A 15,726-nucleotide genomic window follows, 5' to 3' on the forward strand; every position below is an offset into this window, starting at 1 on the left:
GTGCCTTTCCTGCTCCCTCTAAGCCAGTTCTGCTTGCTGTTTTCCAAGAATTTGCCCACTCGTCTCTGCGATGTTCTACATTGAATACAAACATAATATGTTTAAGAATTAAGATAATGCTATGAATAAGAAATTGCTCACAAACACATAGACACATAGAATAGACTGGTGGTTACCAGAGGGGTAGGGGGTTGGGGGGAGGGGGCAGAAGCGGAAAAGGGGCACATTTGTATGGTGACGGATGGCAACTAAATTTCAAGAAAAAAAAGAAAGAAAGAGAAAATGCCGTTTCACTCTTTGGGAGGTTTCATGTACCAGGCAGGCTGCTTCTTCAACTGACCCACAATACCTGTCAGTTCACTTCCCTGAGAGCTTCTGCAATCAATTAGGGATGTACAATGTGTACAGGTAATTTACATCCTATTCTTCAGTGTGCCCTTCTTCACACTTGCTTATGTTGAATTTCACCTGCTGTTATTTTGCTCAATTAACTATGTTCTACAATTATCTAATCTATTTAGTATGTTCTGGGAGTCTTTAAAGCTCCTTTCTCATCTTTGCCCTGACTAAATAATTTATCATCTAATACGTTAACTGTCTTGCCATTCAGCCTGCTTGTCAGAGAGTTCTTTGAAAATATGAACATTTCAAGTCCCAGCGCAGAAGGCGAGGATGTTGTACAATTAATTTCTTTTCATGCTGTGACTTGCCTTTTTCTCTTTCTTGTTTTACTAATCTCTCAACTTGTTTTTAAATCCATAATAAAATTTTTTGTCTTACCACAATGCTGCCAGTTTCTTTGTGTACTTCTTTATGGAACAAATGTGAAGATCTTATCAAGATGTCAACAGTCACAGTTAAAAACCTGAGGCAACACGAAAATCACTCATAAAGAACTGAAGGGCTCATAAGGAATGTTAATCTTTAGAAGCCAATGTTTAACACTAAAATGTGTATTTAACCCTTAAGATCTCTTACTTCAAAAGAAGAATATTAATCTTTATTGCCTCTTCTAGTATCTATCAGGCACTGTATGGACCTGCTCAGACACTTTATTTCACTTCAATTCTCACCACAACCTTACCAAATTGTTACTGGTATACACACTTGACGGATGAAGAAACTGAGTTAAGCTCAGTTTAAAGGACTTGAAGGCTGGCCCCGTGGCTTAGTGGTTAAGTGCGCGCGCTCAGCTACTGGCGGCCCGGGGTTCAGATCCCGGGCGTGCAGCCACACACCGCTTCTCCGGCCATGCTGAGGCCGGGTCCCACATATAGCAACTAGAAGGATATGCAACTATGACATACAACTATCTACTGGGGCTTTGGGGGAAAAAAAGGAGGAGGATTGGCAATAGATGTTAGCTCAGAGCTGGTCTTCCTCAGCAAAAAGAGGAGGATTAGCACGGATGTTAGCTCAGGGCTGATCTTCCTCACAAAAAAAAAAAAAAAAGAAGAAGAACTTGACCAGCATTACCAGCAAAGATGTGAAACTCCTAATGGTTCATTCCAAAGTCCATCTTCTTTCCTCTAAGCCTCACTTAATAGCTCTTTCCCATTCTTCTTCTTCTATGTCTCTTAGTGATAAACAAAAATTCTCACCACACATAGCTCTATTGAAAATTAAGTATTTCATTTCAAAAATAAATTGAAGTGATAAGACAAAACACCACTTCTTTCAAACTATACCCTTCCCTTACAAAAAATTATGTTATGCCCCACTCTGGGAGTCTCCTCCTCTCAATTTGAGAATCAATCCTTTATAACAGTAAAATCAGTTCATGAAAAATATCTCCCTCACAGCAGTGTCCAAATTCACTAGGTTTATCTATTGCTATCACTATACAGTAGCTCCAAACATCTTTGATCACACACTCCTATTAGTAAAAAATTTTGCATATCTATCTCCAACATAAGTATATTGATTTATAAATCATTTAAATGGGCTACTTTGATCTATATGTTAAATTTTTCATAAAGATAATATTTTTCCTATTTTTAAGGAAACATATAATTAGAAGCTTTAATATCTCTTCCTCCACCTCAATGTGGGAGGAAGGGTAGTTTGAGACTAGTGCTGAATTATAAGCTCCTGGAGGTCCTCAACAATGTCTTATTTGCTTTCGACACTTCAAGACCTAGCACAGAGCTGGACAATGCTAGGCATGGAATTGAGGCTTTTAAGATGAATAACGAATGACAGAGCTGACTTTTTAAGAAAAGATCAGACCAAATCTTTGTTGTACTTCTCTAATTCCAGAACAATACCTTTTCCCAAGAACACGTCAAACCTTACATTCTTTCCCCAAATAATATGAATTTTCCCACGAAATGAATCTGCCTTGCTGCCACCACAATCAAATCCCGACTCTAAGATGAAATGGTCCATAGGAAAGAGCACTGAAGTGAGGCTTCCAGATTTGAGTCTCAGGTCTCTCACTGGCTAACTTCATACCCTTGCACATTCACTCCAGCTCTCTGAGTCCCTTTCTTATCATCTGTTAGAGAAGCTTAGCATAGATAATTAGGAGTAACCCTGTAGCTATATCGATCTAAATAAGAGGATGCTTGTGATTTTTTTCTAAAAGAAAAGTTATGTTGTGTATAGTCAAAGATTTATATAAACTCCTTGAAAAAATAGTTACTTGAACCAGTCTAATACTGAGAAAAGAAAAATCTAAAGCCATTCTTTCTTCTTCCTGTTCCTCAGTAAATAAGCAAATGATGTCCAGAGGGGAGTAAGGATGCGTCTTGGTTTGATGTTCTGCTGGATCCAAACAGTAAGTGTTGTAAGAGATATCATCTTTCAGCGACTCCCACGTCCACAACCCAAAGTCTATAGATTCCAAACTCTGCTTCCTTCTGAAGCCTACCCTTTTGGTGGAATCTAAGGAGAGAGAAAGACAATCAAATCAAGACTAACGAGTAATGCAATAAGAAACAAGTCGTACATTTACTTGTGCTGATCTGTCTCTTTCTGTTCAGGGAATGGATGCAACTTGATTCAATTACAAAAATGCTATTATAGACAAGACAAATAAAGGAGGGTGGGGGTCAGGGGAGGAGAGACTTTTTCTCAGAATAGCTAAAAATTTCCATTTTAGAAGAAATAACATTTATGTATATAACTAAATATATCATATATAAATCGTTCTGCCAGACATACATTGTATCTAAAAATTGCCTCTTGGGGTTTTGTCAGACTTGGGTGTTCCAAAAGACCACACAATGTGAAAGATGGAAATAAATTATGCCTATAAATGGAAAATTCTGCCATCAGACGGTAATTTTCTGTCAGAGATCTGCCCTTTATCTCTTGAATTAGATCTGGTTGCTTATTCCTGGGTTGCCTTCCTGGGAATAAGCATTCTTATCAGAGACTGAAGCACTCGCGATACAAGGGAGAAAGTTTAAAACTCTGGAGTCTCACAAAGCGAGCCCCTGAGTTCCCAATATTTATTACTTTGACAGAAAGTAACGTCCCATACGGAATACAGGTAAAATAAGAGAGAGTAAATTCGAATATGTATTCAGCAGGACTAAAATAGAATCCTTAATTTTTTCTCCTCCATGTAAAGGTTTGCTTAGGGAAACTCCACAATCAAACGTTCTCTGTGAGACAGGCTGCTCGCTGGTCAGTCTCCTGGGGAATAAAGCAGACTGGGAAAGGTCTTTCCTGGTTTCAATGTCACATCCTTTGCAGACGTCGCTTTTCTTCTTGTTCTACTAGAGTGCTTCCCACCATGGATGTGAGACACAGAGCAAGGAGTGCCCAAACCAACATCCGTGCACCTACTAACAGCCTAGAGCTTCAGCATATTACTTCAGCGTGGATAAGACAGTATTATCCCCCTTTCACAGATGAGTACATCGAGGCTCAGAAAAGTTAGACCACTTGCCCAAACCCAGACAGCTAGCAAGGGGCTAGGGTCCATTTACCCCAAAGCTCCCTATATCCTGCTAGGGTTTGGAGAACCTGCTGATATTCTGGATCTTCCAGTCTTGTTTTCACCTCAGCAACGGTGGAATAAAACATACATTCTTCCAGACACTCCTGGCGTCTCATATAAGATTAATCCTTACTCTTGATTTGATTTTACGTGGTGAGCATTTTTTATTTAAAATTGAACATAACTTTTTTTCTTCTAAAAGCAAATTTAACAAAGCCACAATTCCTTAATTAATCATGCACATACATAAAGTTTAAAACCAGGAAAAGTGAGTCACCCAGATGTACAGAGAAACCTACTATAGTCATGACTTTCTCCTTAAGAACTTACAGCATCTTCATATCTATCATCTCATTCCTTACAACATCTTTCTATAAAACCCAATTACCACATTTCATGATTAGGCATAGGTTCCAAAGACTGCCACTTCTCAACTCGCTCACCCAAAGAAGCTGCAGGAGGAAAGATTTATCTCATTGTCTTAGCCTTAGCAAAGGCTTTTCCTAAAGAAAGACAGAACTGCAGAATAGAGAGTCTGAAGCTATCTATTCTAACCATAGCTGTAGCCCAGTGCCTTCTCACTAAGGAGTGCTTCTTTCCATTCTGATGCCGCTGCCTGCTCACCCCTTTCCCTCATTTTCCTCAAAGAAAATTAGGACAGATTCTAGAATCATGATCAAGTGAATTTCTCCATCATTCTCAAAGCATATATCGTATATACACATGTGCACAGACACATATGCCTATTTATTTACTTATTTATTTATTAGAAAAGCTACAGTAATATATCTTTCCTCACTAAAGCCTGGTGATTATGCAAGCCCAGGCAAGAAGAATTTGTGTCCTTTTCTCTGGGATTCCACAAGCTTTGAATTTCTCACAATTTTCTTTCCTTAAAAACCAGTGAGTAAAGCCACACTTACAATTATATAGGAAAAAACACTGCTATCCACAACTTTCAACATAACTAGCCTAGTAATTAGACTCTGAATTTGATAATGAAATTAGCCTCAGGAGGTTTCACACGTACTCATCTCATTCAACGCGCCCTGAACCAGCTCAAGCATAAATTTTCAAGGCATTTAATAGATATTCACTGCAAAAAGGGAAAAGGGATGGAAAGAGATCTCTTCAGAGTCTGGAACAAAAGTAAAACAACACTAAGATCGACTCACAATGCACAGTTGTAGCAGCTCAGAGTTACCTGGAGTAAGAAGCCTCATTATGCCCCCATTTCCTCCCCAAAAACCTGGTTAACTACACCTTTGTACAGGTTACCATATGAGTCAATAATGGATTTTCACCACTTTATTGTCCTGCATAAGATCACATAGACGCAAATTACCCGCACTGATACCAACTCATCAAGTAATGTTTGCTCTTACTAGGAAACACTTACTTCGTCTGTCACCAGCCATGGACTCTAACCCACTTTTCTTGTCTTGCTTAAACTCTAACGTTTTTTCTTTGTCTTGTTTGACCTAATTCTCTTGTCTTCTTGAAAGATGCAGACACTCCTTTCTCTAATGACTTTGGGGTCTTGAGCTTATGCAGTTTCAGCTATGTTCCATGAAGAAGCTCTAGGCGACAACTGCTGGACCCAACCACTCTGAACTGGACCAGACCAGTCTAGACCACAACAAGAACGGCACCTGCACAGACAGGCAGAGAGTTGTACTAAAGTAACCTGCCCTCATTAACATCATAAATTCTCCTCCTCTGGGAGGGACAAAGCAGCCATTTTTAGATCATGTGATATATTGTAACAGCATGTTTTCAAATCACTTATGAGCAAGCTTATGCCCACCTCTACATGTGATGATGAAACTTCCCCTTTGAATATTCCTTCCCTACTCCACATAAAGGTACCCACTTCCTAATGCTCGGGGAGCCATAGCTTTGTGAAATTATTCCCTATGGTCTTCATTTTGTTTGCTGCATGCTGATGACAAGTGGTTGTGTGACAACTACTTCCGGTGCAGTTTCAAGGAGTGGACTCACTTGGTCTGTTAACACATCCATTTGACAAAAACCTGTCCTTGTGCTTGAAAAACATTCTTAAAAAAGGGAATGCAATCCAAATTGGAAATGAGAACCATAACTGGGTCTCTAGCTTCTCTCTTAAATGAGAAAGACGTGAGTTTAGAAGTATCTTTATTACTTTTCTTTTAGACACCTATTAAATAGGACATCAGAGAGAAGCTGCATAGAGGCCTCATAGGAAGGCTACAGAACTTCCCTAATTTGTATTTATCATTGTGATTATCACCAATGAGTTCACTGGCAATACACACTCCTCTCTACGAGTAACAAATGATGCCGGGGAGAGCCCTGCCCAATTTCCTAAGACGTGTATTAGTTTGCTAAGGACTGCCATAACAAAGTATTACAGATTGGGTGACTCAAACAACAGAAGTTTATTGTCTCACAATTCTGGAGGCTAGAAGTCCAAAATCAAGGTGGCAGCAGGCTTGGTTCCACGTGAGGGCTGTGGCCATTCCAGGCCTCTCTCCTTGGCTTATAGATGACTATTTTCTCCTTACATCTCTTCCCTCCATGTGCATCTCTGTGTCCAAATTTCCCCTTTTCATGAGGACACCAGTCATATTAGATTAGGGCCCACCCTAATGACCTCTTTTTAACTTGATTAGCAATGTAAAGATTCTATCTCCAAATAAGTTCACCTTCTGAGATACTGAGGGTTAGGACATCAACATCTAAATTTGGAATGGACACAATTCAACCCGTAATAAGACATTACTACCTAAATATCATGTACAGTTTAGGAGAATTGTGCCACATTTTATGAAATAAGTTATTGATCTTGATTATCACCAAATTTTAATAAGAGGCTGGTGTAGATACGGGAGATCCAAACAGCATAAGGGCCCAATTTCTGGCCCCCATAGCTAAGCAATCTAATTGAGAAAATGGACATACACACAAGATAAATAACAATACAATGTGCTTGTGATGAATAGTAAGATAAAACTTTATAAACTGAATTACATTCTCCCTTTTCCTTTTTTAATTATGCATTTACCAGTGCAACCAAATTTGACTTGTTTGAGAAACCACAGAAGCAATTGCAGCCATGACTTATCAGAGTGAGTACAGGCCAAATGCAAACAGAGAAACCACCTGGAAATTGCTTTTAGGTGCAGTAGGCCAGCACCGGAGCTCAGTGTACAATAATGTACCAACAGGACCTTTGTGTCTGGGTTGCTTGCTCTGGATGCTCAGTTGCTATGCTCGTGCTAGCAGATAATGCAACTGCCAGCCTTTACTTAGGTTATTTTATTTGGTTTTCCTAACACTGAGAGATGTATTGTAAGTTTACAAATGGGGACACTGCAACTCAGGATCCCTTAGCTGACCTGGCTAAGGTTATACCACAACTCGGCGGTAAAGACAGGACTAGATCTTGAGTTCTTTCTGCTTCTCCTTCACTTTACTTGTAAAGTGAAGGTTAGGAATGTGAACTTTGCATGGGCAAGTTTGCTCTGTGCAGTTTCTCAGCTAAACTGCACCTGATCCAGACAGCTGTCTCATAAATGTGTTTTGTGGGCCACAAGGCCTGTCAGTGAAAGGTTGTGGGTGAATCAGTGAAAACAACTCAAAATGAATGCTCTACCAATGTTAGGTGAGGAGCTATCCATCTATCTTCTTACATGAGAAAGGTACTTATAAATTATACTGTAGACAGCCAACTCAAAAACCGGCATTCTTTGGGACTACTTCTGTTCCCAGAACCTTGATACAGAGTTTACAAATCCGTTGCTCTAGTCCCGTGCATTTCTACAACAGGTTCCTACTTGTACGGGTCTTAGTCCTACTGACTATAAAGAACAGACACAGAACCAGAGCAGTGATGTGGAGGAGAGAGAGAAATACAATAGAACAGTCACTGGAATGGTTGAGCCTTCATATTGGAGATTCTCGAAGCAGAGGGGTCATATCCACAGGGAGACATCAGAATCACCTGATGTGACAGGTTATGTGCCAGGATGACGGCAAAGATCCCTCACATCCATGTGCCCTTTCACAAATGTAATTGTGCCCTCCTCTTGTCAAGAGGTGGCATCTATTTCCCTTCCACTTGAAGCTGGGCTGGGCCTGTGACTTGTTTTAACTTTGGTGCTTTTTGAGTTTTGGACCTAGGTCTTAAGGGAACTTACCACTTCTGTTTTTACCTTCTTGGAAGGCAGAACCATGTCAAGAAGCTGGGGTAGACTGAATGATGAATGACCATGTGGACAGAGAATGCTCCCAGCCCCCAGACACCCCCATCAAGGCCCCAGACGTGTCGGTGTGGGTAAGGCCATCTGGGACCTACCCACCCAGCCCAGCTGCCAGATGAATGCAGCTCCCTGAATGAGCCCAGGAAAGCCTAGCAGAGGAACCAATGTGCCAATTCACACAATCATAAGAAATTAAGTGGTGTTGTTTTAAGCCACTCAGTTTTGGAGTGGTTTGTTACACAGGAATAGACACCTGAAACACCTGAGAGCTTTTCTGAGATACTCATGCCCCCCTAATTCCCTCCCTTGGACTCTGATGCACTACCTACCTTCCCAGGAACTTAATATTTATCAGGCAAGAATCAATAACATGACCTTTTCTTGCCCGCCAGTTGTTCAAATGAAGATAATTAGCCATAGTACAAGGCAGCTTGTGGTAAATGGAAAAGTAATTTAGGAATGCAAGAATTTTGAACTTTATCAGAAGTGCACCCCACCCTTGTTGTCAAAAAAGAAAATTGAGAATTTCTGCGTTAAAGAACCATTAAAAATGATTCTCATTCAACAACAACAAATAAACAACCTGATTTTAAAAATGAGCAAAAGACTTGAATAGACATGTCTCCAAAGAAGATATACAAATAGCCAACAAGCACTTGAAAAGATGTTTAACATCCCTAATAATTAGGGAAATGCAAATCAAAATCATAATGAAATATCACCTCACACCCGTTAGGATGGCTACTGTCAAAAAAATCCAGAAAATTGTAAGTGTTGACAAGGATGTGGAAAAATTGGAACCCTTGTGTATAGCTGGTGGGAAGTAAAATGATACAGCTTCTGTGGAAAACAGTCTGGTGGTTCCTCAAAAAATTAAATAAAGAATTACCATATGATCCAGCAATTTCAATCCTAGGTATATAGCCAAAAGAATTGAAAGCAGGGACTTGAACAAGTTTTGTACACCCATTTTCACAGAAGCATATTTGCAATAACCAAAAGGTGAAAATAATCCAAACGTTCATTAACAGAGGAATGGATAAACAAAGAGTGGTATATCCATACAATGGAATATTATTCAGCCTTAAAAAGGATAGAAAATCTGACACATGCTACCACATGGACAAACCTTGAAGACATTATGCCAAGTAAAATAAGCTAGACACAGAAGGACAAATATTGTATGATTCCACTTATATGAAGTACCTAAAATAGTCTAATTCATAGAGATAGAAAGTAGAATAGTAGTTACCAAGGGCTTGAGGGAGAGAGGAATGGGGAATAGTTGTTTAATGGATACAGAGTTTCAGTGTAAGAAGGTGCAAGAGTTCTGGTGATGGATGGTGGTGATGGTTGCACAACAATGTGAATATACTTAATGCCACTCAACCAGTCACTTAAAAAGGGTTAAAATGGTATAAATTTTATGTTATGTATATTTTACCACAACTAAAAAAAATAAAATTTAATTTAAAAAGTTCTCGTCAACCTGGCTGTACATTCAAATAATCTGGGGCAAATTTTAAAATCCAAATGTCTAGGCCCCGGCCTCAGACCAAGTAAATCAAAATTTCTAGGAATAGGGCACAGGGATATGGTACTTTCTAAACTCTTTCCAGGTGTAAAAATATGCAGCCAGTGTTGAAATTGCTGCGTTAAAAAACTGGAATTACTTAACCTACTTCATGCGTTCAGATTAGCATGCACTCAACACACTAAAATTGATGCCATCAATAAAATATGGAAAGGATCATTGTGATTACAAAATCATATTTACAGTCTTAAAAACTTTTTCAAGTTACTAATGTAATAATTTGATCAAGGCCACATACAGATGCTGCTGATAACTAAAGCCTAGCCAATTATTCATTCATTTTGCAGCAACTGGGGTTGATGTAATTTTAGGAATGGAGTTTTACATGAATTTGGCACCATCACACAGTCTTTTGTCTTATAAGTAAGTAACTAATGTCACCCTCATATCCCTTCCCCACAAGTTTGTCCCAATTCTGGATTGGCTCCTCCGTCCAGAGCAGGAGCTCTGTTCAAGTTTGACCCAGCAGTACTGCTTGAACATACTAGTCTCGGTTCCTTTCCTCTGCACATTGGGAAAAGAGGGGTTGGTATCACTTCCACTCCGAAGCCATCCACTTGGCCCTTGCTTTTCCTCACCAAGGTCTCATCTCCATCACTCTCCAATCTGATCCACAGTTGATCTCTTTGCTGGTCACCTCTAGAGTCCCGGGATGTCAGTCCCCCTCAAAGGCATGTACTGGCGCTGTGTGGGCATCTGTGGTGAGTTGAACCAGGGCCAGGCCGTCTTTACCAATATTTTCATGTCCCTCATCCTCCCACCTCCCCACCACCACCATGTAGGGCTTAATAGGCATATCAGAATTTACTGGGAATTTGGGGAGCTAAACAGAGTAACACTGCAACACTGAAAACAACCAGAAAGAGGGTGGTAGACACTCCTAGTCACAAAAAGCCTCCAACGATGTGGATCAACTGGAACTGCAGTAGGAATGCAAAATGATACAGCCTCTTTAAAACATCATTGGGCAGCTTCTGATAAAGTTAAAAGTACATGTACGATGAGAGCCAAACACCCAGTCTTACATATTTACTCAAGGGAAATGAAAAGTTATGTCCACACAGAAACCTATTCATGAGTATTCATAATTGCCAAAAACTCAAATATCCTTCAACTGATGAATGGATAAACACACTGTAGTACAGTCCCTACACGAAATACTACCCGGCACTAAAATGGAAGGAACTATGGATACATACAACAGCACAGCAACACGGATAAATCTCAAATGCATTATGCTAGGAAAAGAGACCAGGCTAAAAGACTATGTGTTCTAGGATTCCATTTATATGACATTTTGGAAAAGGCAAATCTCTAGGGAGAGATCAACGGTTGCCAGGGGCTGGAGGAGAAGTAGACTACAGGGGAGTACTAGAAAATGTTGGGAGTGGGGGGGTGAGAGAATTGTTCTGTATCTTGATCGTAGTGTTGACAACACGACTGTTGCACTTACAAAATTCTTATAAGTGTACGCTAAAAAGAGTGAATTTTATCTTATGTAAATTATACCTGAATACTTGACTTTAAACAAATAACTCTCCAAACATGGCAGGGACAATGGACTCTGTATCCCCAGTGCTTATCACCATGTGTAATACACAGCAGATATTCAAAAAAAATAGACCCTCCTGGCACCACGCCAGGATTTCTCTCTGTCATCCATCTCAGCAGGCTCCAGCTACCTGCCACGTCCTCTCTCTCCCTTTCTCCCTTCTCTACCCTCTCCACTCTTTTCTTCTTGCCTCATTTCTAAAATTCTTATTTGTTTCTTATGCCGAACTGTTTACCTATTTCCTTGTAAAAATTTAATGATTATCTCCATTACTTCAAACAGTGCCTGACACAGAGCAACAGGTCAAGCAATATTTTTGAGAAAGGAAGGGAGGGAGGGAGGAAAGAAGGAAGAACAGTAGAGAGGAGGGAGGGAGGTCTTCCTCCAGCCTTTGTCCTCAGGACCTTTGTTTCTTCCTCCAAGCAGCTTACAGAGAGTTTTTTTTTCCTTCCAAATTTCCCTTTCTAAGAAGAACATTTATGCAACTGTTAAAATAACCTCTACACACACACACATACACACACACACACACATTTGCATATCTACCTTAAATATACGTGCTTGTGCATATAATTTCATTACATCATTTATTCATTAAAGAGCTTATAAGAGGGACCAGAAGTGAGAAGTTTTGACCTTCAAAAGTTAGAAAGTCAGGATCTTGAAAAGCAGATGTAGAACGACCAACAAAATATCTTATCAATATCTGCACCTCTCAGGAGACACCACTGCATTCTGGAAGTACTAATAACATAAGTTATAGAATAAGAGAATGTGAGAAGAGAATAACTACTTCTGGAAAACTGCCTCAATTTCCCCAGGGCAAGTGGGAAAATATGAAAAGATTAGTTCTGAGAAGACGTGGGTAGAAGCACATAGAAGGTCCTAATTTTGTGCAGTATGCTTTTCTAACACATATCCCATCTAACACTGTGACCAGGAAGCTTCCTGCCAGAAATGAAAAGGACAGGTCTACACCACACAGATAGTGGGTAAAATAAAGGATGTGCTCCACCTGGTTTGAGATCAGTCTATTCGCAATCACATTGGAGAAACAAGATCTAGGAAGAAGTGAAGAAGGAATAAATGACCAATCTCTGCCCTCAAGGAGCTCAAAGTTTAGGAAGGAATTGCTCACCAACAAATGGTGACTGTTTCCTACAATAGATGGGGTAATAGGGACATGTATGGAGAGCCGTGGGAACACAGGGAAGGGGGCCGATCCAGGGAATCAAAGGCCTAAGAGAAGAGATGCTATCTGGGGTTTATGTTGTTTGTTTCTTTGTTTTTGTGAGGAAGATCAGCCCTGAGCTAACATCCGTGCTAATCCTCCTCTTCTTGCTGAGGAAGACCGGCTCTGAGCTAACATCTATTGCCAATCCTCCTCCTTTTTTTTTTTTCCCCAAAGCCCAGTAGATAGTTGTATATCATAGTTGCACATCCTTCTAGTTGCCGTATGTGGGACGTGGCCTCAGCATGGCTGGAGAAGCAGTGAGTTGGTGCGCGCCCAGGATCCGAACCCGGGCCGCCAGTAGCAGAGCGCATGCACTTAACCACCAAGCCACGGGGCCGGCCCTCTGGGGTTTATTTTTAACAATAATGTTAAGCATCAGGGAAATGCAACTTACAACCATAAGATACCACTTTATACCCACTAGGATGGCTAGAAAAAACAAAAAGTTACCATATGACCCAACAATTTCACTTATAGGTATACACCAAGGAGAAATGAAAACGTAGGTCCACATAAAACTTGGATACAAATGTTAATAATAGCCCCAAAGTGGAAACAACCCAAATGTCCATCAACTGATGAATGGATAAATAAAATGTGGTATGTCCAACCAATGATATTATTTGGCAGTAAAATGAAGTACTGATACATACTACAACAAAGATGAACCTTGAAAACATTATGCAAAGTGAAAGAAGCAAGTCACAAAAAGCCACATATTGAATAATTCCATTTATATGAAATGTCCATAACAGGCCAATCCATAGAGACAGAAAGTATATTAGTGGTTGCCAGGAGCTAGAGAGAGGGGGAATAGAGAATGACTGCTAGTGAATATGGGGTTTCTTTCTGGAGTGATGAAAACACTCTAAAATTGATTATGAATATATTAAAAGCCATTGAATTGAACACATTCAATGGGTGGATTTTATGAAAAGTGAATTATATCTCAATACAGCTATAAAAATATCTGAAGGAAATGTGACAAAATCCTAGTGGTTTTTAATTCCTCGTGGTCGGGAGGTGAATATGTTTAAGTTCATTAGAGGAGAGCATGGGAAGGGAACTCCAGGATAGAGAAGAATGTGGTCCAATGCATGCAGGCATTAAAGAGCATGCTGTATTGAGGGATTAGTGAGAAATCCAGTATGGTGCTAGAAGGGTATGCAGTGTGGTGTGTAAGAGCTGAGGCTGGAAATTGTTTTGCATCTTTGGAATTTGCATCAAGTTCCAAATTATCCTGAAGTTAACTGAGAACCATGAACTGTTTTTAAGCAAGAGAGTGAATCATGTTTTAGGAATATTTGTCTGGCAGTGTGGAGTGAATTGTTGAGGTAGTAACCAGAGGTGAGACAGACCAGTTGGAGGTGGCTATAATAATCTGCATGAGCTTTGTCAAGGACCTGACACACTGTGATAGTAGTTGAGATGGACAAGAGGAAAAATATTTGAAAGCTAGTTATAAAAGTTCAAAAAGACTTGAAAAATCACTTATGATGCTGACATTTCTAGGTTGGGAGAATAGGTAGATGCTGATACCCGTTTAACCTTTATAGTAAAAACCAGTAAAAAGCAAATTTGGGATGTGGTGTCCATGAAAATGCACCAGGGAGACCTCCTGCTGCAGGGAGCATAATGACTGAGGGGTCCAGATGCTCTGAATCCACCATTGTATTAGCACCGAGGTTGCACTTCCCCCAGGCTGCTCTCAGCCAACGACCCATAACATAGGAGTACAAAGGTAGGTCCCTTCCTGCAAAATGGGGAACTTCTGATAGGCAAATTTGACTCAAGGACTTCTTGAGGAAACTTTCTTAGAACTGTGCTGTAGTTTGAGGCTCAACCTATCCAATCCTCTTTCTTTCCCTTACTCCTTCACAGAGGTCAGACCTACATTCATCCAACAGCTCTCCCAGCCTCTTCCAGCTCCCTCCCATTTTTCCCTTGCAAGTTGCTATAGGCTGAATGTTGAAATCTTAACCCTCCATGTGATGGTGTTAGGAGGTGGGGCCTCTGGGGTGATTAGATCATGAGGGTGAAGCCCTCATGAACAGGATTAGTGCCCTCATTAAAGAAACCTCATCTCTTCCTCCATCTGACAATACAATGAAAAGACAGCCCTTTGCAACCCAGAAGAGGCCCCTCCCCAAAACCCAACCACGCTGGCAACCTGATCTCCATCTATGATATTATTCCGTTACAAAACTGACCAAGACAGAAAGTGGCACTGAGAAGTGGGGTGCTGCTGTAACAAATACCTAAAAGTGTGGAAGCAGTTTTGGAACTGGGTGATGGGTAGAGGCTGGAAGAGGTGCCTGCTAGAAAAAGCCTACATTGCCGTGAACAGACTGTTAAGGGCGACTGCGGTGAGAGTTCACCAAGGAAAGGGGAGAGCTGTAGAGAAAGCCTCAATCTTCTTAGAGAATCCCTAACTAACCATGAACAGATTGTTGGTAGAAATGTGGACGGTAAAAGCCATTCTAATGAGGTCTCAGACTGAAATGAGGAACACGTTACTGGACAATAAATAAGAGGTAATCCTTGTTACAAAGTGGCAAAGAACTTGGCTGAATTGTGTTCATGTTCTAGTGTTTTGTGGAAGGTAGAATTTGTGAGCAATGAAATTGGATATTTAGCTGAAGAGATTTCTAAGCAAAGTGTTGAAGGTGCAGCTAGGCTCCCCCTGACTGCTTATGGTAAAATGTGAGAAAGGAGAAATGACTTAAAAATGGAATCATTAAGGAAAGAAACTAGAACTTAAAGATTTGGAAAATTCTCAGTCTATGGATATTGCAAAAAATGAGACAGCATGTTAGGAAGAGAACACTAGGGGTGCCACCACAGGTCCAGAGTGCAAAGTGGGGGGAGGGCTCCAAGTCCAAAGACTGGCACCTGTGGGACGTTAACCCACGCTGCCCAGTGCTGCCTCCCGTCACAAGCCCCACTCCCTGCATTCCAGTGCCACACTCCTCGGCCACCCCAGTGCAGCTCTGGTGGCCCCAGTGCAGCACGGGCTACATTGGCTGCCCCTCTGGAGGATGCAGGCAGCAAATTTAGGCAGCCTCTGTGTGAGCCTGAGGGGCATGGCTGCCTCCACCTGGGTTTCAAATGACGAGACTGTCCACCAGAGACTCTGGCTCAGGACCCCAACCTGGG

This window comes from Ceratotherium simum, chromosome 5, assembly GCF_057802395.1.
Source record: "Ceratotherium simum simum isolate JZ-2026a chromosome 5, ASM5780239v1, whole genome shotgun sequence".
NCBI classification, from domain to species: Eukaryota; Metazoa; Chordata; class Mammalia; order Perissodactyla; family Rhinocerotidae; genus Ceratotherium; species Ceratotherium simum.